Source organism: Octopus bimaculoides, chromosome 25, assembly GCF_001194135.2.
Source record: "Octopus bimaculoides isolate UCB-OBI-ISO-001 chromosome 25, ASM119413v2, whole genome shotgun sequence".
NCBI classification, from domain to species: Eukaryota; Metazoa; Mollusca; class Cephalopoda; order Octopoda; family Octopodidae; genus Octopus; species Octopus bimaculoides.
In genome coordinates, this window is record NC_069005.1 from 20,572,812 (window position 1) to 20,573,759 (window position 948).

A 948-nucleotide genomic window follows, 5' to 3' on the forward strand; every position below is an offset into this window, starting at 1 on the left:
GGTGAGGTTATAGGAGCATTTGCAGGGCATGCAGTGATGTTCGGAGGAAATTGAGGGTGTGTGGGTGACACTGGTGTGCCGTAATGCAGTGTTGGTCACCATACCTCGAGTGTGCATTTCTAGTATGGTGTGATGAGGTCTTGGGATCAAATGAGGGGTGTGCAGGTTTAGCGTGGTATAGTTGCCGGGTTACTGTGTCTGGCGTGTGGAACAGGTTTGGGATCAAATGAGGGGTGTGTGGGTTTAGCGTGGTATAGTTGTTGGGTTACTGTGTCTGGTGTGTGGAGCAGGCTTGGGATCAAATGAGGGGTGTGCAGGTTTAGCGTGGTATAGTTGCCGGGTTACTGTATCTGGCATGTGGGGCAGTCTTGGGATCAAATGAGGGGTGTGCAGGTTTAGCGTGGTATAGTTGCCGGGTTACTGTGTCTGGCGTGTGGAGCAGACTTGGGATCAAATGAGGGGTGTGTGGGTTTAGCGTGGTATAGTTGCTGGGTTACTGTGTCTGGCGTGTGGAGCAGTCTTGGGATCAAATGAAGGGTACACGTGTCTGTGGAGTGCTCAGCCACTTGCACGTTAATTTCACGAGCAGGCTGTTCCGTTGATCAGATCAAATGGAACCTTCAACGTCGTAAGCGACGGAGTGCCAACACACAACACGCACTACATCGGGGGTGTGTAACGACAGGTTTCGGGATCAAATAGTTTACTGTGTTAGGGGTGCACAATGACAGTGAGGTATGGTGTAGTAATAGTCTTGTGTGCAAACATGATGCGATGCTTAGTAATCCTATCTAGGGTGTGGTGCAGTCTTACCCCAGTAATCTTATCTATTCAATGAAAAAATAATTAAAAAAAAATTCATATGTTAAAATTTCAAAACAAATTATAATCTAGAATTAAAATGTTGATGCCAGTGCCGCTGGACTGGCTCCTGTGCAGGTGGCACGT